Source organism: Oncorhynchus mykiss, chromosome 8, assembly GCF_057628025.1.
Source record: "Oncorhynchus mykiss isolate SJ-2025 chromosome 8, ASM5762802v1, whole genome shotgun sequence".
Lineage (NCBI taxonomy): Eukaryota > Metazoa > Chordata > Actinopteri > Salmoniformes > Salmonidae > Oncorhynchus > Oncorhynchus mykiss.
Genome location: NC_143029.1, coordinates 89,341,434 through 89,367,816, shown reverse-complemented (window position 1 = coordinate 89,367,816; position 26,383 = coordinate 89,341,434). Strand labels below are relative to the sequence as shown.

Below are 26,383 nucleotides of genomic sequence, written 5' to 3'. Positions count from 1 at the left end.
CTTCCCAAGGCTTAAGCACATCAGGATAATACAGACTTGTGTTAGCTTCCCAAGGCTTAAGCACAGCAGGATAATACAGACTTGTGTTAGCTTCCCAAGGCTTAAGCACAGCAGGATAATAAAGACTTGTGTTACCTTGAATATGTGGACATCTATAAGTACCTAGGTGTCTGGCTAGACTCTAAACTCTCCTTCCAGACCCATATCAAACATCTCCAATCGAAAATCAAATCAAGAGTCGGCTTTCTATTCCGCAACAAAGCCTCCTTCACTCACGCCGCCAAACTTACCCTAGTAAAACTGACTATCCTACCGATCCTCGACTTCGGCGATGTCATCTACAAAATGGCTTCCAACACTCTACTCAGCAAACTGGATGCAGTTTATCACAGTGCCATCCGTTTTGTCACTAAAGCACCTTATACCACCCACCACAGCGACTTGTATGCTCTAGTCGGCTGGCCCTCGCTACATATTCGTCGCCAGACCCACTGGCTCCAGGTCATCTACAAGTCCATGCTAGGTAAAGCTCCGCCTTATCTCAGTTCACTGGTTACGATGGCAACACCCATCCGTAGCACGCGCTCCAGCAGGTGTATCTCACTGATCATCCCTAAAGCCAACACCTCATTTGGCCGCCTTTCGTTCCAGTTCTCTGCTGCCTGTGACTGGAACGAATTGCAAAAATCGCTGAAGTTGGAGACTTTTATCTCCCTCACCAACTTCAAACATCTGCTATCTGAGCAGCTAACCGATCGCTGCAGCTGTACATAGTCTATCGGTAAATAGCCCACCCATTTTTCACCTACCTCATCCCCATACTGTTTTTATTTATTTATTTTTCTGCTCTTTTGCACACCAATATCTCTACCTGTACATAACCATCTGATCATTTATCCCCCCAGTGTTAATCTGCATAATTGTAATTATTCGCCTACCTTCTCATGCCTTTTGCACACAATGTATATATAGACTCCCCTTTTTTCTACTGTGTTATTGACTTGTTAATTGTTTACTCCATGTGTAACTCTGTGTTGTCTGTTCACACTGCTATGCTTTATCTTGGCCAGGTCGCAGTTGTAAATGAGAACTTGTTCTCAACTAGCCTACCTGGTTAAATAAAGGTGTTCTCAACTAGCCTACCTGGTTAAATAAAGGTGTTCTCAACTAGCCTACCTGGTTAAATAAAGGTGAAATAAAAACTAAAAAAAATAGAAAATAAAAAAAGCTTCCCAAGGCTTAAGCACAACAGGATAACATAGTACTGCAGGGAACAGATATTAAGCAAAGTTTTGTCAGTCCCAGAGGTCCGTGTGTGTGTGTGTGTGTGCCTGTGTCAGTGTGTGTGTGTGTGTGTGTGTGTGTGTGTGTGCCTGTTTCAGTGTGTGTGTGTGTGTGTGTGCCTGTGTCAGTGTGTGTGTGCGTGTGTGCCTGTGCCTGTGTCAGTGTGTGTGTGTGTGTGTGTGTGTGTGTGTGGGTGTGTGTGTGCGTGTGTGTGTGTGTGTGTGTGTGTGTGCGTGTGCCTGTGTCAGTGTGTGTGTGCCTGTGTCAGTGTGTGTGTGCCTGTGTCAGTGTGTGTGTGCCTGTGTCAGTGTGTGTGTGCCTGTGTCAGTGTGTGTGTGCCTGTGTCAGTGTGTGTGTGTGTGTGTGTGTGTGTGTGCCTGTGTCAGTGTGTGTGTGCCTGTGTCAGTGTGTGTGTGCCTGTGTCAGTGTGTGTGTGCCTGTGTCAGTGTGTGTGTGCCTGTGTCAGTGTGTGTGTGTGTGTAACCTTCAGGTTCTTCCTGTGTATGTTTGACTTTAAGAATAATAAACGACCTTCTATCTATAATTCAACAAAGTCTGGTGACACAAATTACACCAGATAGACTGTGGATTATTAAACCAGAAGAATGGAGGCATTAAAAATAATACTGGTATTTATTTTTAATACTAAGATTAAAAACAAGTCCAAAACGGTAACCAACCAGTTAACACATTGGGTGTGAGATTTATATAGATTATACAGCTGTTAACACATTGGGTGTGAGATATATAAGGTTATACAGCTGTTAACACATTGGGTGTGAGATATATAAGGTTATACAGCTGTTAACACATTGGGTGTGAGATATATAAGGTTATACAGCTGATAACACATTGGGTGTGAGATTTATATAGGTTATACAGCTGTTAACACATTGGGTGTGAGATATATAAGGTTATACAGCTGTTAACACATTGGGTGTGAGATATATAAGGTTATACAGCTGTTAACACATTGGGTGTGAGATATATAAGGTTATACAGCTGTTAACACATTGGGTGTGCGATATATAAGGTTATACAGCTGTTAACACATTGGGTGTGAGATATATAAGGTTATACAGCTGTTAACACATTGGGTGTGAGATATATAAGGTTATACAGCTGATAACACATTGGGTGTGAGATATATAAGGTTATACAGCTGATAACACATTGGGTGTGAGATATATAAGGTTATACAGCTGATAACACATTGGGTGTGAGATATATAAGGTTATACAGCTGATAACACATTGGGTGTGAGATATATAAGGTTATACAGCTGTTAACACATTGGGTGTGAGATATATAAGGTTATACAGCTGATAACACATTGGGTGTGAGATATATAAGGTTATACAGCTGTTAACACATTGGGTGTGAGATATATAAGGTTATACAGCTGTTAACACATTGGGTGTGAGATTTATATAGGTTATACAGCTGTTAACACATTGGGTGTGAGATATATAAGGTTATACAGCTGTTAACACATTGGATGTGAGATATATAAGGTTATACAGCTGTTAACACATTGGGTGTGAGATATATAAGGTTATACAGCTGTTAACACATTGGGTGTGAGATATATAAGGTTATACAGCTGTTAACACATTGGGTGTGAGATATATAAGGTTATACAGCTGTTAACACATTGGGTGTGAGATATATAAGGTTATACAGCTGTTAACACATTGGGTGTGAGATTTATATAGGTTATACAGCTGTTAACACATTGGGTGTGAGATATATAAGGTTATACAGCTGATAACACATTGGATGTGAGATATATAAGGTTATACAGCTGATAACACATTGGGTGTGAGATATATAAGGTTATACAGCTGATAACACATTGGGTGTGAGATATATAAGGTTATACAGCTGATAACACATTGGGTGTGAGATATATAAGGTTATACAGCTGTTAACACATTGGGTGTGAGATATATAAGGTTATACAGCTGTTAACACATTGGATGTGAGATATATAAGGTTATACAGCTGTTAACACATTGGGTGTGAGATTTATATAGGTTATACAGCTGTTAACACATTGGGTGTGAGATATATAAGGTTATACAGCTGTTAACACATTGGATGTGAGATATATAAGGTTATACAGCTGTTAACACATTGGGTGTGAGATATATAAGGTTATACAGCTGTTAACACATTGGGTGTGAGATATATAAGGTTATACAGCTGTTAACACATTGGGTGTGAGATATATAAGGTTATACAGCTGATAACACATTGGGTGTGAGATATATAAGGTTATACAGCTGATAACACATTGGGTGTGAGATATATAAGGTTATACAGCTGTTAACACATTGGGTGTGAGATATATAAGGTTATACAGCTGTTAACACATTGGGTGTGAGATATATAAGGTTATACAGCTGTTAACACATTGGGTGTGAGATATATAAGGTTATACAGCTGATAACACATTGGGTGTGAGATATATAAGGTTATACAGCTGATAACACATTGGGTGTGAGATATATAAGGTTATACAGCTGATAACACATTGGGTGTGAGATATATAAGGTTATACAGCTGATAACACATTGGATGTGAGATATATAAGGTTATACAGCTGATAACACATTGGGTGTGAGATATATAAGGTTATACAGCTGATAACACATTGGGTGTGAGATATATAAGGTTATACAGCTGATAACACATTGGGTGTGAGATATATAAGGTTATACAGCTGATAACACATTGGGTGTGAGATATATAAGGTTATACAGCTGATAACACATTGGGTGTGAGATATATAAGGTTATACAGCTGTTAACACATTGGGTGTGAGATATATAAGGTTATACAGCTGTTAACACATTGGATGTGAGATATATAAGGTTATACAGCTGTTAACACATTGGGTGTGAGATTTATATAGGTTATACAGCTGTTAACACATTGGGTGTGAGATATATAAGGTTATACAGCTGTTAACACATTGGATGTGAGATATATAAGGTTATACAGCTGTTAACACATTGGGTGTGAGATATATAAGGTTATACAGCTGTTAACACATTGGGTGTGAGATATATAAGGTTATACAGCTGTTAACACATTGGGTGTGAGATATATAAGGTTATACAGCTGATAACACATTGGGTGTGAGATATATAAGGTTATACAGCTGATAACACATTGGGTGTGAGATATATAAGGTTATACAGCTGTTAACACATTGGGTGTGAGATATATAAGGTTATACAGCTGTTAACACATTGGGTGTGAGATATATAAGGTTATACAGCTGTTAACACATTGGGTGTGAGATATATAAGGTTATACAGCTGATAACACATTGGGTGTGAGATATATAAGGTTATACAGCTGATAACACATTGGGTGTGAGATATATAAGGTTATACAGCTGATAACACATTGGGTGTGAGATATATAAGGTTATACAGCTGATAACACATTGGATGTGAGATATATAAGGTTATACAGCTGATAACACATTGGGTGTGAGATATATAAGGTTATACAGCTGATAACACATTGGGTGTGAGATATATAAGGTTATACAGCTGATAACACATTGGGTGTGAGATATATAAGGTTATACAGCTGATAACACATTGGGTGTGAGATATATAAGGTTATACAGCTGATAACACATTGGGTGTGAGATATATAAGGTTATACAGCTGATAACACATTGGGTGTGAGATATATAAGGTTATACAGCTGTTAACACATTGGGTGTGAGATATATAAGGTTATACAGCTGATAACAGTTTCAACTGTTCTGCCTTATTATTATTCGACCATGCTGATCATTTATGAACATTTGAACATCTTGGCCATGTTCTGTTATAATCTCCACCCGGCACAGCCAGAAGAGGACTGGCAATCCCACATATGCTCTCTCTAATTCTCTCTTTCTTTCTCTCTCTCGGAGGACCTGAGCCCTAGGACCATGCCCCAGGAATACCTGACATGATGACTCCTTGCTGTCCCCAGTCCACCTGACTGTGCTGCTGCTCCAGTTTCAACTATTCTGCCTTATTATTATTCGACCATGCTGGTCATTTATGAACATTTGAACATCTTGACCATGTTTTGTTATAATCTCCACCCGGCACAGCCAGAAGAGGACTGGCCACCCCACATAGCCTGGTTCCTCTCTAGGTTTCTTCCTAGGTTTTGGCCTTTCTAGGGAGTTTTTCCTAGCCACCGTGCTTCTTCACCTGCATTGCTTGCTGTTTGGGGTTTTAGGCTGGGTTTCTGTACAGCACTTTGAGATATCAGCTGATGTACGAAGGGCTATATAAAATAAATTTGATTTGATTTTGATTTGATTTGATAACACATTGGGTGTGAGATATATAAGGTTATACAGCTGATAACACATTGGATGTGAGATATATAAGGTTATACAGTAAGAATATATAATTGTATTGTTTTTGAAGTACTGCATTATTTTAGAGGCCGTGCAAGAATGTTGTGTGTTGAGCGTGTGTGTGTGTGTGTGTGTCTGTGTGTGTTTGTGTCTGTGTCTGTGTCTGTGTGTGGATGTTTTAGGTAAGCGGTGGAGAGAAGTAACTAGAAGGGCAGGTTTGATGTGCACAGATGTTCAGTGTTTCAATTTTCTAGACGAGATGGAGAAATGAAGGTGTAAAAGTGTAAAAAAATGAAATAAATTATAACAACCAAAAAATTACTTCATGCAGAAGTACACAACAGCAGTTGTTGTTGTTTGAAGAAAGACCTTGAGCAGCCAACACAATGAAGCTTATTTTACTTCAAACTTCTCACGATAAACTGGGTTTCTGTCCTAAATGGTGCACTATGTAGAACATAGGTGCCATTTGGGACACGGACAATGTTTTGTGGTTGTTGTAGTACTCCTCCTTTACTCCTCTCCTCTCCTCCCTCCTCTCCTTCCTCCTCTCCTCTCCTCTCCTCTCCTCTCCTCCCTCCTCTCCTCTCCTCTCCTCTCCTTTCCTCTCCTCTCCTCCTCTCCAATAGCCTTCCTCCTCTCCTTCCTCCTCTCCTCCCTCCTCTCCTCCTCTCCAATAGCCTTCCTCCTCTCCTCTCCTCCTCTCCTCCTCTTCTCCTCTCCAATAGCCTTCCTCCTCTCCTCTCCTCCCTCCTCTCCTCCTCTCCTCCTCTCCAATAGCCTTCCTCCTCTCCTTCCTCCTCTCCTCTCCTCCTCTTCTCCTCTCCAATAGCCTTCCTCCTCTCCTCTCCTCTCCTCCTCTCCAATAGCCTTCCTCCTCTCCTCTCCTCTCCTCCTCTCCTCCTCTCCAATAGTCTTCCTCCTCTCCTTCTTCCTCTCCTCTCCTCCTCTTCTCCACTCCAATAGCCTTCCTCCTCTCCTTCCTCCTCTCCTCCCTCCTCTCCTCCTCTCCAATAGCCTTCATCCTCTCCTTCCTCCTCTCCTCTCCTCCTCTCCTCCTCTCCAATAGCCTTCCTCCTCTCCTTCCTCCTCTCCTCCCTCCTCTCCTCCTCTCCAATAGCCTTCCTCCTCTCCTCCTCTTCTCCTCTCCAATAGCCTTCCTCCTCTCCTCTCCTCTCCTCCTCTCCTCCTCTCCAATAGCCTTCCTCCTCTCCTTCCTCCTCTCCTCTCCTCCTCTCCTCCTCTCCAATAGCCTTCCTCCTCTCCTTCCTCCTCTCCTCCCTCCTCTCCAATAGCCTTCCTCCTCTCCTTCCTCCTCTCCTCTCCTCCTCTTCTCCTCTCCAATAGCCTTCCTCCTCTCCTCTCCTCCCTTCTCTCCTCCTCTTCTCCCCTCCAATAGCCTACATCCTCTCCTCCTCTCCAATAGCCTTCCTCCTCTCCTTCCTCCTCTCCTCTCCTCCTCTTCTCCTCTCCAATAGCCTTCCTCCTCTCCTCTCCTCCCTTCTCTCCTCCTCTTCTCCCCTCCAATAGCCTACATCCTCTCCTCCTCTCCAATAGCCTTCCTCCTCCCCTCCCCTCTCTCCTCTCCTCCTCTCCAATAGCCTTCCTCCTCTCCTCTCCTCCTCTCCGATAGTATTCCGCCTCTCCTCTCCTCCTCTCTTCCTCTCCTCCCCTCTGATAGCCTTCCTCCTCTCCTCCTCCTCTCCTCCTCTCCTCTCCTCCCTCCTCTCCTCTCCTCCTCTCATCTCCAATAGCCTTGCTCTTCTCCTCCTCTCCTCTCCGATAGCCTTCCTCCTCTCCTCTTCTCCTCCTCTCCGATAGTCTTCCTCCTCTACTCTCCTCCTCTTTTCCTCTCCTCCACTCTGATAGCCTTCCTCCTCTCCAATAGCCTTCCTCTTCTCCTCCTCTCCTCCCATCTGATAGCCTTCCGCCTCTCCTCCTCTCCTCCCTCGGCTCCTCCTCTCTGATAGCCTTCCTCATCTCCTCCTCTCTGATAGCCTTCCTCCTCTCCAATAGCCTTCCTCTTCTCCTCCTCTCCTCCCATCTGATAGCCTTCCGCCTCTCCTCCTCTCCTCCCTCGGCTCCTCCTCTCTGATAGCCTTCCTCCTCTCCTCCCTCTGCTCCTCCTCTCTGATAGCCTTCCACCTCTCCTCCTCTCCTCCCTCCGCTCCTCCTTTCTGATAGCCTTCCTCCTCTCCTCCTACGCTCCTCCTCTCTGATAGCCTTCCACCTCTCCTCCTCTCCTCCCTCCGCTCCTCCTCTCTGATAGCCTTCCTCTCCTCCTCTCCTCCCTCCGCTCCTCCAACCACAACACCAAACTCAATCTATACTGCTTTTTCTCTGCCTGACAAAAGGACACAAATTCAACGCCCAGGTCTTCATTCACCTTGCCTCAGACACTATAGGAAGTCTATAGGTCACATGACCAGGGACCAATCAGCGGGAGACAAACCAATGTTATCTGGAGCCCAGAGGTAGGAGTGACTCTCTATTCAGACTTCAAAAGGCAACAATGGGATTAATTAGAAGGGGGGAAAAAAAACATTAATCCCACTAAACTCCTCCCTCCTCTCTTCTCATCAGAACGGACGGGCCTGGTGTGTAGTTGCAGCAGCTCAGCCTTAGGAACTCAGCCTTAGGGACTCAGCCTTAGGGACTCAGCCTTAGGGACTCAGCCTTAGGGACTCAGCCTTAGGGACAAGGTCTACATCCCAAATGGAATCCTATATACTGCGTTCGACCAGAGTCCCTATTTCCTGTATAGTGCACTGCGTTCGACCAGAGTCCCTATTTCCTGTATAGTGCACTGTGTTCGACCAGAGTCCCTATTTCCTGTATAGTGCACTGCGTTCGACCAGAGTCCCTATTTCCTGTATAGTGCACTGCGTTCAACCAGAGTCCCTATTTCCTGTATAGTGCACTGCGTTCGACCAGAGTCCCTATTTCCTGTATAGTGCACTGCGTTCGACCAGACCAGAGGCCCTATTTCCTGTATAGTGCACTGCGTTCGACCAGAGTCCCTATTTCCTGTATAGTGCACTGCGTTCGACCAGAGTCCCTATTTCCTGTATAGTGCACGGCGTTCGACCAGAGGCCCTATTTCCTGTATAGTGCACTGCGTTCGATCAGAGGCCCTATTTCCTGTATAGTGCACTGCGTTCGACCAGAGGCCCTAATTCATGTATAGTGCACTGCGTTCAACCAGAGTCCCTATTTCCTGTATAGTGCACTGCGTTCGACCAGAGGCCCTATTTCCTGTATAGTGCACTGCGTTCGACCAGAGTCCCTATTTCCTGTATAGTGCACTGCGTTCAATCAGAGTCCCTATTTCCTGTATAGTGCACTGCTTTCAACCAGAGTCCCTATTTCCTGTATAGTGCACTGCTTTCAACCAGAGTCCCTATTTCCTGTATAGTGCACTGCGTTCAACCAGAGTCCCTATTTCCTGTATAGTGCACTGCTTTCAACCAGAGTCCCTATTTCCTGTATAGTGCAATGAAACTCAGTGTTGTTGTTGAGCGCAGAGGTCCCTCAGTTTATCTGCTCCTTCTCTCTGAGTCAGAGGTTCCCGGGAGGAACTGAAATTATACTGGAGGGTTGGAATCAGCATTACACTCATTGTGGTTAGCGCCTCCCCTTCCCCTGTTTTAAATAGCATCATACAGCCAACCAGAATGGTAAATATGAAACCATACATGATGAGTCTACACTGCCATGTGGCCTAGTCGGCCAGCGCAGATGGAGAGGATTCAGAGATGGAGGCTTGGGGTTGGCAAGGTAAAATAAATGAACGTCATGTAGGTCAGTTTAGATACAGTCAACAGATGGGTAGTGAGGGTCAGTTTAGATACAGTCAACAGATGGGTGGTGAGGGTCAGTGTAGATACAGTCAACAGATGGGTGGTGAGGGTCAGTGTAGATACAGTCAACAGATGGGTAGTGAGGGTCAGTGTAGATACAGTCAACAGATGGGTAGTGAGGGTCAGTTTAGATACAGTCAACAGATGGGTGGTGAGGGTCAGTGTAGATACAGTCAACAGATGGGTGGTGAGGGTCAGTGTAGATACAGTCAACAGATGGGTGGTGAGGGTCAGTGTAGATACAGTCAACAGATGGGTAGTGAGGGTCAGTGTAGATACAGTCAACAGATGGGTGGTGAGGGTCAGTGTAGATACAGTCAACAGATGGGTGGTGAGGGTCAGTGTAGATACAGTCAACAGATGGGTAGTGAGGGTCAGTGTAGATACAGTCAACAGATGGGTGGTGAGGGTCAGTGTAGATACAGTCAACAGATGGGTGGTGAGGGTCAGTGTAGATACAGTCAACAGATGGGTAGTGAGGGTCAGTTTAGATACAGTCAACAGATGGGTGGTGAGGGTCAGTGTAGATACAGTCAACAGATCGGTGGTGAGGGTCAGTGTAGATACAGTCAACAGATGGGTAGTGAGGGTCAGTGTAGATACAGTCAACAGATGGGTGGTGAGGGTCAGTGTAGATACAGTCAACAGATGGGTGGTGAGGGTCAGTGTAGATACAGTCAACAGATGGGTAGTGAGGGTCAGTGTAGATACAGTCAACAGATGGGTGGTGAGGGTCAGTGTAGATACAGTCAACAGATGGGTGGTGAGGGTCAGTGTAGATACAGTCAACAGATGGGTGGTGAGGGTCAGTGTAGATACAGTCAACAGATGGGTGGTGAGGGTCAGTGTAGATACAGTCAACAGATGGGTGGTGAGGGTCAGTGTAGATACAGTCAACAGATGGGTAGTGAGTGTCAGTGTAGATACAGTCAACAGATGGGTGGTGAGGGTCAGTGTAGATACAGTCAACAGATGGGTGGTGAGGGTCAGTGTAGATACAGTCAACAGATGGGTAGTGAGGGTCATTGGAGGGCAGCGGGAGGGTATAGACTCACTGGAGTTTGTGTGTGTGTCACGAGCGGGGTGTGAACCGCAGGAGGAACAACGCCTTAACCAAGACTAAATTCCCTTTTGGGCCGAGGGTTGACACTGATTATGTCGTAGGCAGGGCTATCTATCACAAGACCACGAGCAACCATGTAGCCGACTCATTCATGTCCTCTACATGTTCTTCAACTAGAGTTAACAACTCAGCCCAAGCTGATTCTGAGAGAATAGAACCAATCCTTCAACATGTTCACAGGACACATCTCTGATTCTGAGAGAATAGAACCAATCCTTCAACATGTTCACAGGACACATCTCTGATTCTGAGAGAATAGAACCAATCCTTCAACATGTTCACAGGACACATCTCTGATTCTGAGAGAATAGAACCAATCCTTCAACATGTTCACAGGACACATCTCTGATTCTGAGAGAATAGAACCAATCCTTCAACATGTTCACAATACACATATCTGATTCTGAGAGAACAGAACCAATCTTTTAACATGTTCACAGGACACATCTCTGATTCTGAGAGAATAGAACCAATCCTTCAACATGTTCACAGAACACATCTCTGATTCTGAGAGAACAGAACCAATCTTTCAACATGTTCACAATACACATATCTGATTCTGAGAGAACAGAACCAATCTTTCAACATGTTCACAGGACACATCTCTGATTCTGAGAGAATAGAACCAATCCTTCAACATGTTCACAGGACACATCTCTGATTCTGAGAGAATAGAACAAATCCTTCAACATGTTCACAGGACACATCTCTGATTCTGAGAGAATAGAACCAATCCTTCAACATGTTCACAGGACACATCTCTGATTCTGAGAGAATAGAACCAATCCTTCAACATGTTCACAGGACACATCTCTGATTCTGAGAGAATAGAACCAATCCTTCAACATGTTCACAGGACACATCTCTGATTCTGAGAGAACAGAACCAATCTTTCAACATGTTCACAATACACATATCTGATTCTGAGAGAACAGAACCAATCTTTCAACATGTTCACAGGACACATCTCTGATTCTGAGAGAATAGAACCAATCCTTCAACATGTTCACAGGACACATCTCTGATTCTGAGAGAATAGAACCAATCCTTCAACATGTTCACAGTACACATCTCTGAATCTGAGATAATAGAACAACTCCTCCCCTCTTACAGACCAGGACTGGTGTGATTTGACAGTTGATGAGTGAATCGGCTTAAAAGTCATAGTTACCACAGACAGAAAATACTGAGAGGAGAAAGTTGTAAGACATGTTCAGAGGAGTCACTACAGACCCTGGTTCCAATCCAGGCTGTATCACAACCAGCCGTGATTGGGAGTCCCGTAGGGCGGCGAAAAATTGGCCCCAGCTTCGTCCGGGTTCGGCCGGTGTAGGCCGTCATTGTAAATACGAATTTGTTCTTAACTGACTTGCCTACTTAAATAAAGGTTGAATTAAAATAAGGAATAAACTGGAGGGACATTTCACACTCCTTTGCTTCCCTACAGTGGATGGAGAAGACTGTTCCCTGTGTAAACCCGTCTGTCAATCCCATAATGCATCCTGCTATACCTGCCCACCACCTGATGGGAGGCCAGTAGGTAAGTGCACTTAGCGATAGGACCCCCGGGTAACTGTAAAGCCTTTCGTGACAACTCATAACACAACAATAACATGGGACCCATTGGTTCTGTTGTACAGGGCTAACTAAATCGGTAGAACATGGACCCATTGCTTCTGTTGTACAGGGCTAACTAAATCAGTAGAACATGGACCCATTGGTTCTGTTGTACAGGGCTAACTAAATCAGTATAATTATTTTTTTACAATGAAGAAATTCCCCAACCAAACACTAACCTGGACGACGCTGGGCCAATTGTGTGCCGCCCTATGGGACTCCCAATCACGGCTGGAATCGAACCAGGGTCTGTAGTGACGCCTCTAGCACTGAGATGCAGTGTCTTTAGACCGCTGTAATACAGCCTGGAATCGAACCAGGGTCTGTAGTGATGCCTCTAGCACTGAGATGCAGTGCCTTTAGACCGCTGTAATACAGCCTGGAATCAAACTAGGGTCTGTAGTGACGCCTCTAGCACTGAGATGCAGTGCCTTTAGACCGCTGTAATACAGCCTGGAATCGAACAAGGGTCTGTAGTGACGCCTCTAGCACTGAGATGCAGTGCCTTTAGACCGCTGTAATACAGCCTGTAATCGAACCAGGGTCTGTAGTGACGCCTCTAGCACTGAGATGCAGTGTCTTTAGACCGCTGTAATACACTCTGGAATCGAACCAGGGTCTGTAGTGACGCCTCTAGCACTGAGATGCAGTGCCTTTAGACCGCTGTAATACAGCCTGGAATCGAACCAGGGTCTGTAGTGACGCCTCTAGCACTGAGATGCAGTGCCTTTAGACCGCTGCGCCACTCGGGAGCCCAAAAGGTCCTCCTGTACTTTAAAATAGGATGGTTAAAGGCAAGGTTTTGACCTCACTACCATGAGACAGCCATATTTTCCTCATTGGAAAAGATAAACGGTTGAGTTTGATATCATTGGAAAGCTTACAAACTATTATAGAATTTGTATGGTGTATCAATACACACCAGTCAATACAAAGATAAAGGCGTCCTTCTTAACTCAGTTGCCGAAGAGAAAGGAAACTACTAAAGTGCTTTATCTTGGAAAGTTGGCTGCTGACATGCACCATGTTGTGGGGATTGTATTAAAAGTGGACTAATGGGAAAAAACACAATACTATGGCTTCCGAGATCCGAGGGTAATATTCCTTTATAAAATCGAGTCTGCAGTAGAGGAAAGATCTCACTGTCTGGCCAACGGGCTGCAGTAGAGGAAATATCTCACTGTCAGGCCCACGGGCTGCAGTAGAGGAAACATCTCACTGTCTGGCCAACGGGCTGCAGTTGAGGAAACATCTCACTGTCTGGCCCACGGGCTGCAGTAGAGGAAACACCTTATTGTCTGGCCCACGGGCTGCAGTAGAGGAAACATCTCACTGTCTGGCCAACGGGCTGCAGTAGAGGAAACATCTCACTGTCTGGCCAACGGGCTGCAGTAGAGGAAACATCTCACTGTCTGGCCAACGGGCTGCAGTAGAGGAAACATCTCACTGTCTGGCCAACGGGCTGCAGTAGAGGAAACATCTCACTGTCAGGCCAACGGGCTGCAGTAGAGGAAACATCTCACTGTCTGGCTAACGGGCTGCAGTAGAGGAAACATCTCACTGTCAGGCCAACGGGCTGCAGTAGAGGAAACATCTCACTGTCTGGCTAACGGGCTGCAGTAGAGGAAACATCTCACTGTCTGGCCCACAGCTGCAGTAGAGGAAACATCTCACTGTCTGGCCAACGGGCTGCAGTAGAGGAAACATCTCACTGTCTGGCCCACGGCTGCAGTAGAGGAAACATCTCACTGTCTGGCCAACGGGCTGCAGTAGAGGAAAGATCTCACTGTCTGGCCCACGGCTGCAGTAGAGGAAACATCTCACTGTCTGGCCAACGGGCTGCAGTAGAGGAAACATCTCACTGTCTGGCCAACGGGCTGCAGTAGAGGAAACATCTCACTGTCTGGCCAACGGGCTGCAGTAGAGGAAACATCTCACTGTCTGGCCAACGGGCTGCAGTAGAGGAAAGATCTCACTGTCTGGCCAACGGGCTGCAGTAGAGGAAATATCTCACTGTCAGGCCAACGGGCTGCAGTAGAGGAAACATCTCACTGTCTGGCCAACGGGCTGCAGTAGAGGAAATATCTCACTGTCAGGCCCACGGGCTGCAGTAGAGGAAATATCTCACTGTCTGGCCAACGGGCTGCAGTAGAGGAAACATCTCACTGTCTGGCCAACGGGCTGCAGTAGAGGAAACATCTCACTGTCTGGCCCACGGGCTGCAGTAGAGGAAACATCTCACTGTCTGGCCAACGGGCTGCAGTAGAGGAAACATCTCATTGTCTGGCCCACGGGCTGCAGTAGAGGAAACATCTCACTGTCTGGCCCACGGGCTGCAGTAGAGGAAACATCTCACTGTCTTGCCCACGGGCTGCAGTAGAGGAAACATCTCACTGTCTGGCCAACGGGCTGCAGTAGAGGAAACATCTCACTGTCTGGCCCACGGGCTGCAGTAGAGGAAAGATCTCACTGTCTGGCCAACGGGCTGCAGTAGAGGAAACATCTCACTGTCTGGCCAACGGGCTGCAGTAGAGGAAACATCTCACTGTCTGGCCAACGGCTACAGTAGAGGAAACATCTCACTGTCTGGCCCATGGCTGCTATTGTTTCTGTTTTGTTGACGAAGCGGAGGAGGGGAGCTATAGCGTGTGCCATGATGTCAGAGGGAATACACTGTTCCATAGCGTGTGTTATGATGTCAGAGGGAAAACACTGTTCTGTAGCGTGTGTCATGATGTCAGAGGGAAAACACTGTTCTGTAGCGTGTGTCATGATGTCAGAGGGAAAACGCTGTTCTGTAGCGTGTGTCATGATGTCAGAGGGAATACACTGTTCCATAGCGTGTGTCATGATGTCAGAGGGAAAACGCTGTTCATCCCTCCCATTCATCCCTCCCATTCATCCCTCCCATTCGTTCTCTCATTCATCCTCCCATTCATCCCTCCCATTCATCCCTCCCATTCATCCTCCCATTCTTCCTCCCATTCTTCCTCCCATTCATCCCTCCCAATCATCCTCCCATTCATCCCTCCCATTCATCCTCCCATTCATCCTCCCATTCATCCCTCCATTCATCCCTCCATTCATCCCTCCCATTCATCCTCCCATTCATCCCTCACATTCACCTCCCATTCATCCTCCCATTCATCCTCCCATTCATCCCTCCCATTCATCCCTCCCATTCATCCCTCCCATTCATCCCCCCCATTCATCCCTCCCATTCACCCTTCCATTCATCCTCCCATTCATCCCTCCCATTCATCCCTCCCATTCATCCCTCCCATTCATCCCTCCATTCATCCCTCCCATTCATCCTCCCATTCATCCTCCCATTCCTCCTCCCATTCCTCCTCCCATTCATCCCTCCCATTCATCCTCCCATTCATCACTCCCATTCATCACTCCCATTCACCTCCCATTCATCCTCCCATTCATCCTCCCATTCATCCCTCCCATTCATCCTCCCATTCATCCTCCCATTCATCCTCGCATTCATCCTCCCATTCATCCTCCCATTCATCCTCCCATTCATCCCTCCCATTCATCCTCCCATTCATCATCCCATTCATCCTCTCATTCATCCTCCCATTCATCCTCCCATTCGTCCTCTCATTCATCCTCCCATTCATCCTCCCATTCATCCTCCCATTCATCCTCCCATTCACCCTCCCATTCTTCCCCCCATTCATCCCTCCCATTCACCCTCCCATTCATCCTCCCATTCATCCCTCCCATTCATCCTCCCATTCATCCTCCCATTCATCCTCCCATTCACCCTCCCATTCATCCCCCCCATTCATCCCTCCCATTCACCCTCCCATTCATCCTCCCATTCATCCTCCCATTCATCCCTCCCATTCATCCTCCCATTCATCCCTCCCATTCATCCTCCCATTCATCCTCCCATTCACCCTTCCATTCATCCCCCCCATTCATCCCTCCCATTCACCCTCCCATTCACCCTCCCATTCATCCTCCCATTCATCCCTCCCATTCATCCCTCCCATTCATCCTCCCATTCATCCTCCCATTCATCCCTCCCATTCATCCCCCCCATTCATCCCTCCCATTCACCCTCCCATTCATCCTCCCATTCATCCTCCCATTCATCCCTCCCATTCATCCTCCCATTCATCCTCCCATTAATCCTCCCATTCATCCCTCCCATTCATCCCTCCCATTCATCCCTCCCATTCATCCTCCCATTCATCCTCCCATTAATCCTCCCATTCATCCCTCCCATTCATCATTGTATTATAAATTCCCCATTTTTCTAAAGATTTAACGCGTATATTTGTCAATGGAAATATTACTCAATTCATAATGCGACCGAGTAGCAATGACCATAAATAATAACAAACATTGGACAGACGCGGCGCTGTAAATTACAGACACGCATGCACACACACGGCTATAAAGCACAGTCCTGTCCCACACGTTTCCATTAGAACCTTCTCCAGCCGCAGTGCAGAGAGAGACTATGGATCTGTCTATTACCACAGTGATCTATGGAGCTGCCCTGGGAGAGTGAGAGTGTGTGTGTGTGTGTGTCTCCGTCTACAAGAACAGTGATGTATAGAGCTGCCCTCTGAGCCCTAACCGTTCAATTAGGTGCTCTGTGAGGCCGGACTGTCAGTGTGTGTGTGTGTGTGTGTGCGTGTGTGTGTGTGTGTGTGTGTGAACGACCAGCAGAGAGCCAGACAAGATCAAGAGGCGCTTCCTCAAACATCAATCTACTTTGACTGGGGATGGAGAGAGGGGGAGAGGGTGGTGGGATGGAGGGGAAGATGGTGGAGGGATGGAGGGGAAGAGGGTGGAGGGATGGAGGGGAAGAGGGTGGAGGGATAAAGGGGAAGAGGGTGGAGGGATGGAGGGGGAGAGGGTGGTGGGGGAGAGGGTGGAGGGATGGAGGGGGAGAGGGTGGTGGGATGGAGGGGGAGAGGGTGGTGGGGGAGAGGGTGGAGGGATGGAGGGGAAGAGGGTGGAGGGATGGAGGGGGAGAGGGTGGAGGGGAAGAGGGTGGAGGGGAAGAGGGTGGAGGGATGGAGGGGGAGAGGATGGAGGGATGGAGGGGAAGAGGATGGAGGGATAGAGGGGGAGAGTGTGGAGGGATAGAGGGTGAAGGGATGGAGGGATGATGGAGGGGGAGAGGGTGGTGGGATGGAGGGAGGATGTAGGAGGAGAGGGTGGAGGGATGGATGGGGAGAGGGTGGAGGGATGGATGGGGAAAGGGTGGAGGCATGGAGGGGGAGAGGGTGGAGGGGGAGAGGGTGGTTGGAGGGAGGGAGGGAGGTTGTGCGGGAGGGAGAGTGGTGGGATGGAGGGGGAGAGGAGAGGGTGGTAGGATAGAGAGGGAGAAGGAGGTGGGATGGAGGGAGGGTGGGAGGGAGGGAGGGGGAGAGGATGGTGGGATGGAGGGAGGGGGAGAGGATGGAGAGAGGGGGAGAGAGTGGTGGGATGGAGGAGGAGAGAAGAGGGTGGTAGGATGGAGAGGGAGAAGTAGGTGGGATGGAGGGATGGAGGGAGGGAGGGAGGGAGGGAGGGAGGGAGGGAGGGAGGGAGGGAGGGAGGGAGGGAGGGAGGGAGGGAGGGAGGATGGAGGAGGAGAGGAGAGGGTGGTAGGATGGAGAGGGAAAAGGAGGTGGGAGGGAGGGAGGGAGGGAGGGAGGGTGGAGGAGGAGAGGAGAGGGTGGTAGGATGGAGAGGGAAAAGGAGGTGGGAGGGAGGGAGGGAGGGAGGGAGGGAGGGAGGGAGGGAGGGAGGAAGGGAGGGAGGGAGGGAGGGAGGGAGGGAGGATGCTGGGATGGAGGGAGGGGGAGATGATGGAGGGAGGGGGAGAGGATGGTGGGATGGAGGGAGGGGAGAAGGTGGTGGGATGGAGGGGGGGTGGGAGGGAGGGAGGGGGAGAGGATGGTGGGATGGAGGGAGGGGGAGAGGATGGAGGGAGGGGGAGAGAGTGGTGGGATGGAGGAGGAGAGGAGAGGGTGGTAGGATGGAGAGGGAGAAGTAGGTGGGATGGAGGGAGGGAGGGAGGGAGGGAGGGAGGGAGGGAGGGAGGGAGGGAGGGTGGAGGAGGAGAGGAGAGGGTGGTAGGATGGAGAGGGAAAAGGAGGTGGGAGGGAGGGAGGGAGGGAGGGAGGGAGGGAGGGAGGGAGGGAGGGAGGGAGGGAGGGAGGGAGGGAGGGAGGGAGGATGCTGGGATGGAGGGAGGGGGAGATGATGGAGGGAGGGGGAGAGGATGGTGGGATGGAGGGAGGGGAGAAGGTGGTGGGATGGAGGGGGGGTGGTGGGGTGGAGGGGGAGAAGATGGTGGGATGGAGGGAGGGGGTAAGGGGGCAAGGGGGAGAGGGTGATGGGAGGGAGGGAGGGTGTGTGTGTCTGTGTGAGAGCGAGAGAGAGAGAGAGAGAGCTACAGCGCCAGGCCCCGCTATGAAGGCTAACCAGGTAGCGACCATCCATCCCCATCAGCCTATCACACAGCCCCAAAATGAGAAGCAGGAAAATGACCTTCACCAAGGGGGTCAGGGCCTTGGTTACGGCCCTGGTTACGACACACTGCCGGGAGGGAGGAAAATCTCATTTCCATCAGCATTTCACTTCTCTGGACAGGAAATAGAATTAGAAAGTGCTGAGGCTGTGGGTTTGTTTCCTACTCTAAGTAGAGCTGGACCTGTGTCCCAAATGACACTCTATTCCCTATATAGTGCACTATTTTTGACCAGGTCTCTGTGTAGAGAATAGAGTGTCATTGGGGAGGCAGCCTTGTGTTCTTGTAGTACGGTATTCATAGAGTATTTAGCAGGGTTAATGTTGTGAGAAGGGCAATTTGTATCATTAAGGGTCTTCATACTGTTTGTGTACATATAAGGCGTCCCTGCTAATGCCTGCGTTAAAGTGACAATGTTAGTACCCATAACACCAGATGTTCTCTGTTGCTGTTGAAGTAGACACTCTGATTGACAACAGACAGCCGTCATAACGTCAACACAATACACAAACAATAACAGAACTCTTGGTTAAAAGTAAGATCCATTAAATGATTGAGATCGCCTCCTTCAAAAACCTGACAAGTTCAGTGTTGTTTTGGTTAGGAGAAAGTTACCATGCATAGATCTCAATTCATAACGGTACCAACATCTCTATTTATGTAACTGTGTGAGGTAGGACTCAACATCATACTTGGTTCTGACCTTGAGTGGGGTTATGGGTTATGGGTTATGAGTTACGGGTTATGGGTTATGGGTTATGGGTTTTGAGTTACGGGTTATGGGTTATGGGTTATGGGTTATGGGTTATGGGTTATAGGTTATGGGTTACGGGTTATGGGTTATGGGTTGCGGGGTATGGGTTATGGGTTATGGGTTATTGGTTATGGGTTACGGGTTATGGGTTACGGGTTATGGGTTACGGGTTATTGGTTATGGGTTACGGGATACGGGTTACGGGGTATGGGTTACGGGTTATTGGTTATGGGTTACGGGATACGGGTTACGGGGTATGGGTTACGGGTTATGGGTTACGGGTTATGGGTTACGGGTTATTGGTTATGGGTTACGGGATACGGGTTACGGGTTATGGGTTACGGGGTACGGGTTACGGGGTATGGGGTACGTGGTACGGATTACGGGGTACGGGTTACAGGTACGGGTTACAGGTACGGTTTACGGGTTACGTGGTACGAGCTACCGGTTATGGGGTACGGGGTACAGGTTAGGGGTGCGGGTAACGTGGTATGGACTACCGGTTATGGGGTACGGGTAATGTGGTACGGCCTACCGGTTATGGGGTACGGGGTACAGGTTAGGGGTACGGGTAATGTGTTATGGACTACTGGTAATGGGGTACGGGTAATGTGGTACGGCCTACCGGTTATGGGGTACGGGTAATGTGGTACGGCCTACCGGTTATGGGGTACGGGTAATGTGGTACAGACTACCGGTTATGGGGTACGGGTAACGTGGTATGGTCTACCAGTTATGGGGTACGGGGTACAGGTTACGTGTGTGTGTGTTTAGCATATAACTTTCTTCAGGACTCACCAGCACACTTGGTCCTGGCCCTGAGAGGAGGCCCGGGGGCCCCAGTCCCTCCATCCAGGGGCCTGGTCAACAGCACACTGATCTCATAGTCTGTGTCTGGTGTCAGGTGACCAATCTTATGGGTGGTCTTGTCCACAGGCTGCAGGTCATACATGGTCCCTGACACGGTACGGTACTCCACCTGGGTTAAGGTTGGAAGTTAGTTACCGTATATATACACACCAGGGCTACTGAATCCAGGTGCTGAGGACAACAAAGAGGTTCACAGTTCTACTTATTACCACCATGGCGCTAATACACTTTTGATTTAACTAAGTCACTCATCATCAAGTATTTAATAAATGGAATTCATGCAAAAACTAAAAAAACAAAATGGCGTAAAAAAACAAAATGGCGTAAAAAAACAAAATGGCGTCCCTTATGGTTCCCAGGACCAGGATTGGAAAACATTACTATAAACACTGTTGTGGAACGACACATCAGATGATCGTTTACGGCACTCCAGATGGTGCCACTACGTCTGACGGAAGACATATTGGAGTAGTACACTGTATAGAGAATGAAGGTGCATTCTGGGACGTGGCCAAATGTGTTTTCTACCAATAAACCAATCGAGTAAATAGAAATACCTCTCGGTCGATGATTGGCCCGTCTCCGTTGATGGAGTTAGCGTTGAGTTGGATCCACATGTAGGTGGCGCCGACCGCTGTCAGCTGCGGGGGAGCGATGGGCACCGGAGGCTCTGGGGTCAGAAGAAGAGTGAAGATCTATAACTCATACTTATAGTAATAGTGGAACAGAGAAGAAGAAACGAGGAGAGAGACGTGACTCCCTTTCACTACAATCACTACTTATAGTAATAGTGGAACAGAGGAGAAGAAACGAGGAGAGAGATGTGACTCCCTTTCACTACAATAAGATAAGTGTAGAAAAATGACAGGGAATGGATGAAAACGGGGAAACAGTAACACAGAAGAACACAATACTAGGTTGAAAGACGTAGATTCAGAAATGTGTAGGGCTGTTGCCCTTGAGTACATGTGTCTTGGGTACAGTGTCTTGGGTGTAAAGTCTCTTGGGTACAGACTGTCTTGGGTACAGACGGTCATGGGTACAGACTGTCTTGGGTACAGACGGTCTTGGGTACAGACTGTCTTGGGTACAGACGGTCTTGGGTACAGACGGTCTTGGGTACAGACTGTCTTGGGTACAAAGCCGTGGGTACAGAGTGTATTGGGTACAGAGTGTATTGGGTACAGAGTGTATTGGATACAGACTGTCTTGGGTACAGACTGTCTTGGGTACAGAGTTTCTTGGGTACAGTGTCTTGGGTACAAAGTGTCTTGGGTACAGACTGTCTTGGGTACAAAGTCGTGGGTATAGTGTCTTTGGCACAAAGTGTCTTGGGTACAGACCGTCTTGGGTACAGACCGTCTTGGGTACAGTGTCTTTGGCACAAAGTGTCGTGGGTACAGACTGTCTTGGGTACAGACCGTCTTGGGTACAGACCGTGTTGGGTACAGACTGTCTCCACATATACCAAACAAATGTTTCCCCGGGGGGTTGCATCCTCGCCACCTAGCCATCGTTTTGGGAATGTTCCCTGACTGTCCAGCTTTAATGCTCCCTGACTGTCCAGCTTTAATGCTCCCTGACTGTCCAGCTGTAATGCTCCCTGACTGTCCAGCTTTAATGCTCCCTGACTGTCCAGCTGTAATGCTCCCTGACTGTCCAGCTGTAATGCTCCCTGACTGTCCAGCTGTAATGCTCCCTGACTGTCCAGCTGTAATGCTCCCTGACTGTCCAGCTGTAATGCTCCCTGACTGTCCAGCTGTAATGCTCCCTGACTGTCCAGCTGTAATGCTCCCTGACTGTCCAGTTGTAATGCTCCCTGACTGTCCAGCTGTAATGGTCCCTGACTGTCCAGCTTTAATGCTCCCTGACTGTCCAGCTGTAATGCTCCCTGACTGTCCAGCTGTAATGCTCCCTGACTGTCCAGCTTTAATGCTCCCTGACTGTCCAGCTGTAATGCTCCCTGACTGTCCAGCTGTAATGCTCCCTGACTGTCCAGCTGTAATGCTCCCTGACTGTCCAGCTGTAATGCTCCCTGACTGTCCAGCTGTAATGCTCCCTGACTGTCCAGCTGTAATGCTCCCTGACTGTCCAGCTGTAATGCTCCCTGACTGTCCAGCTGTAATGCTCCCTGACTGTCCAGCTGTAATGCTCCCTGACTGTCCAGCTGTAATGCTCCCTGACTGTCCAGCTGTAATGCTCCCTGACTGTCCAGCTGTAATGCTCCCTGACTGTCCAGATGTAATGCTCCCTGACTGTCCAGCTGTAATGCTCCCTGACTGTCCAGCTGTAATGCTCCCTGACTGTCCAGCTTTAATGCTCCCTGACTGTCCAGCTGTAATGAACCCTGACTGTCCAGCTTTAATGCTCCCTGACTGTCCAGCTGTAATGCTCCCTGACTGTCCAGCTGTAATGCTCCCTGACTGTCCAGCTGTAATGCTCCCTGACTGTCCAGCTGTAATGCTCCCTGACTGTCCAGCTGTAATGCTCCCTGACTGTCCAGCTGTAATGCTCCCTGACTGTCCAGCTGTAATGCTCCCTGACTGTCCAGCTGTAATGCTCCCTGACTGTCCAGCTGTAATGCTCCCTGACTGTCCAGCTGTAATGCTCCCTGACTGTCCAGCTGTAATGCTCCCTGACTGTCCAGCTTTAATGCTCCCTGACTGTCCAGCTGTAATGAACCCTGACTGTCCAGCTTTAATGCTCCCTGACTGTCCAGCTGTAATGCTCCCTGACTGTCCAGCTGTAATGCTCCCTGACTGTCCAGCTGTAATGCTCCCTGACTGTCCAGCTGTAATGCTCCCTGACTGTCCAGCTGTAATGCTCCCTGACTGTCCAGCTGTAATGCTCCCTGACTGTCCAGCTGTAATGCTCCCTGACTGTCCAGCTTTAATGCTCCCTGACTGTCCAGCTGTAATGCTCCCTGACTGTCCAGCTGTAATACTCCCTGACTGTCCAGCTGTAATGCTCCCTGACTGTCCAGCTGTAATGCTCCCTGACTGTCCAGCTGTAATGCTCCCTGACTGTCCAGCTGTAATGCTCCCTGACTGTCCAGCTGTAATGCTCCCTGACTGTCCAGATGTAATGCTCCCTGACTGTCCAGCTGTAATGCTCCCTGACTGTCCAGCTGTAATGCTCCCTGACTGTCCAGCTTTAATGCTCCCTGACTGTCCAGCTGTAATGAACCCTGACTGTCCAGCTTTAATGCTCCCTGACTGTCCAGCTGTAATGCTCCCTGACTGTCCAGCTGTAATGCTCCCTGACTGTCCATCTGTAATACTCCCTGACTGTCCAGTTGTAATACTCCCTGACTGTCCAGCTGTAATGCTCCCTGACTGTCCAGCTGTAATGCTCCCTGACTGTCCAGCTGTAATGCTCCCTGACTGTCCAGCTGTAATGCTCCCTGACTGTCCAGCTGTAATGCTCCCTTAATGAAGGTGATTGTTAGCGAAGTGGACATGGTCCAGAAACTGTATGAGTGTATGGCCATTATCACTTCTACACCGTTTCCACTTTGGTTTTAGTCATTTTAAAGTGTATTTAGTTATTTATTTATATTTTTTTACTGTTTAACTGTATTTACTGTTTTTTACTCAATACCACTGATCTGATGTATAGAGCTGCCCTCTGAGCCCCTGTCTGTGTGTGTGTGTGTGTGTGTGTCTCCGTCTACAAGAACAGTGATGTATAGAGCTGCCCTCTGAGCCCTAACCGTTCAATTAGGTGCTCTGTGAGGCCGGACTGTCTGTCTCTGTGTGTGTGTGTGTGTGTGTGTGTGTGTGTGTGTGTGTGTGTGTGTGTGTGTGCGTGTGTGTGTGTGTGTGTGTGTGTGTGTGTGTGTGTGTGTGTGTGTGTGCGTGTAAGTGCGTGCGTGCGTGCGTACGTGCGTGCGTGTTGAGTGCGTGTGAGAGTAACTAGATCAATTCTGTCTATTTCACAGAAAAGTGAGTCACTCCTCATTCTGTATCTCAAAGGTTTTGTGTCTGTTGTTGTCTGTTGCCAAAATAGCCATCATTAACACAGTTGGGAGGGAGTTCCAGGACACAAATACATGATTCACTATCCATAACATACAAAGAGACGTATGATCTTGTCTCATAATTAAGTTTCTTTGTCTAAGTTTCTTTCAACAGCCAATGGTACAAAAGCAGGGCAATGCTTAGGCATCTTCCTTTGTCACGTACAACACTGGTCCTGGTCCCAGCAGCCTGTCTGACTGGCTCTAATGAGACACACACGTAACAGACTGATGCTATTAGCTGCTTCACTGGGCTGTGTGGGGTTGTCATGGAGAGACTTCCAGACATATTACTTAAGAGGAAGGGCTCAGTCCAAAATGATGCTTTCTGACACACGACTCTACTCATGTAGTGCACTACTCTACCTACTACTCTACCCATGTAGTTCACCACTCTACCCATGTAGTTCACTACTCTACCCACTACTCTACCCATGTAGTGCACTACTCTACCCACTACTCTACCCATGTAGTTCACTACTCTACCCACTACTCTACCCATGTAGTGCACTACTCTACCCACTACTCTACCCATGTAGTTCACTACTCTACCCACTACTCTACCCATGTAGTGCACTACTCTACCCACTACTCTACCCATGTAGTTCACTACTCTACCCACTACTCTACCCATGTAGTGCACTACTCTACCCACTACTCTACCCATGTAGTTCACTACTCTACCCACTACTCTACCCATGTAGTGCACTACTCTACCCACTACTCTACCCATGTAGTTCACTACTCTACCCACTACTCTACCCATGTAGTGCACTACTCTACCCACTACTCTACCCATGTAGTTCACTACTCTACCCACTACTCTACCCATGTAGTTCACTACTCTACCCACTACTCTACCCATGTAGTGCACTACTCTACCCACTACTCTACCCATGTAGTTCACTACTCTACCCACTACTCTACCCATGTAGTGCACTACTCTACCCACTACTCTACCCATGTAGTTCACTACTCTACCCACTACTCTACCCATGTAGTGCACTACTCTACCCACTACTCTACCCATGTAGTTCACTACTCTACCCACTACTCTACCCATGTAGTGCACTACTCTACCCACTACTCTACCCATGTAGTTCACTACTCTACCCATGTAGTTCACTACTCTACCCACTACTCTACCCATGTAGTTCACTACTCTACCCACTACTCTACCCATGTAGTTCACTACTCTACCCATGTAGTTCACTACTCTACCCATGTAGTTCACTACTCTACCCATGTAGTGCACTACTCTGGAGTGTTAGTGACCGGGTAACAGAGAGACCGTGAGTAATGGTGACTGGTCCTTAGCTTACAGATGGTCGTCCCACTCTGACCTGGGCCACTAGGTCTGTATCCCCCATGTAATCCCCAGATTCCACCAGGCTTCCACCCTGCGAGTCAAACATCACCTCAAACGAACCAGCTAATCCACACGCTTCTCCCCTCAGTCTCTCACACACTGAACCAGTCTGGTGGTGTAAGCCACTGAGGGGAGAAGAGGGCACTGGGAATGGTGGTGGTGGTGGGGGGGGGGGGGTCTCGGATGAAACTTAACATGCTGTTTATTCAATAGGAATAGCCCCCCCCCCCTGAGATATTGGGGGTAAATCAGCTATCTGTTAAAGGGAGATTTATGCCAACCAGACGGCATATGGTTCATTTTAATTAAACGGGGTTTGTTGTGTTGATTAAGTCCATGGTGTGTTTAGGTAATGAATCTGAAGTATAATTTACAGCATTGATTTTTATATTGTAATCTGAAGATTACATTTTTAACATGGGAATATTTAAACCCGTTGTAGACTGAGCTGTAAAAACTGTTTTCCAGAGTTAACTCTGGATTGGCATGGACATATGAATCATTTAGTCCGGTAGTATTTATAAAGGCTACCTGGAAGAAAGAACAAACACTTTTCTATTATATTAACCGTGTTAAAATGCCTGCTATAATGCCTGTTATAATGCCTGTTATAATGTATG

At 47.8% G+C, this 26,383-nt stretch overlaps 1 pseudogene across 1 annotated transcript in view; it reads right to left on the bottom strand.

The window, feature by feature from the left end:
* Positions 1 to 26,383, bottom strand: part of LOC110530822 (receptor-type tyrosine-protein phosphatase mu-like) — a 583,690-nt pseudogene that overhangs the window by 334,814 nt on the left and 222,493 nt on the right. Inside the window, exons 7-8 of the transcript XR_016482710.1 lie at positions 20,934 to 21,046; positions 20,305 to 20,485 (exon numbers count right to left, since the gene is read on the bottom strand). The product of XR_016482710.1 is annotated as a receptor-type tyrosine-protein phosphatase mu-like (transcript). The remainder of the gene's footprint in view (positions 1 to 20,304; positions 20,486 to 20,933; positions 21,047 to 26,383) is intronic.